This window comes from Chrysochloris asiatica, unplaced genomic scaffold (genome assembly GCF_000296735.1).
Source record: "Chrysochloris asiatica unplaced genomic scaffold, ChrAsi1.0 scaffold00529, whole genome shotgun sequence".
NCBI classification, from domain to species: domain Eukaryota; kingdom Metazoa; phylum Chordata; class Mammalia; order Afrosoricida; family Chrysochloridae; genus Chrysochloris; species Chrysochloris asiatica.
Window position 1 is genome coordinate 264,375 of NW_006409047.1, and position 694 is coordinate 265,068.

The following is a 694-nucleotide window of genomic DNA, read 5'->3' on the forward strand; positions in this document are numbered from 1 at the left end:
TCATGAGACGCACTACAGACACCAAGCCTCTAGACCACTGGCTAGCAGTTGATTGAAAAGTTGTTGTTTGCTCTTAACTGCCTTCGAGTCAGTTCTGACTAATAGCAATATAGTTCTACATCAGGATTCCATAGAAATTCTACTTCTCCCCTAAATTACTTGATTAATTTCTGCATTAGCTGATATCATGTTACTTTTTGAGTCTCTACATGAAGAAAATAATCTGAATTTCATATTAGGATTTTTACAAAACCTCTGTGTGGTGTATATGAGTTGTGCCTGACTGCTAACCTAAAAGCTGGTGGTTCAAAATCCACGTAGCTGAACTGTGGAAGAAAGATCAGATGATCTGCTTCCATAGAAGTGCTGGCCGAGGAAACCCTATGAGGCGTAGTTGTATCCTATTATACGTGGGATTGGTGCTGAACCAAACACAATGACTCCATTTTGTTTTAATGTGTAAGTTAGAAGTGAGAAGTACAGATGTGAATCCTCTAGAGAGGAGAAAAGGCCCTCACCCTTCCAGGACATTCACTTTGTTTCTCCCTCATCTGCTAACAAGCCCTCAGAGATTGGGCTTCCATAGAGGAGTTGGGCTAAATATGAACTCAGTGAGTTGCATTGTCAAAGTGCCTGTCCCAATCCACCAGGTAACATTCATGGGTGTCTTATCCCTAAGCCATCATGTACATAA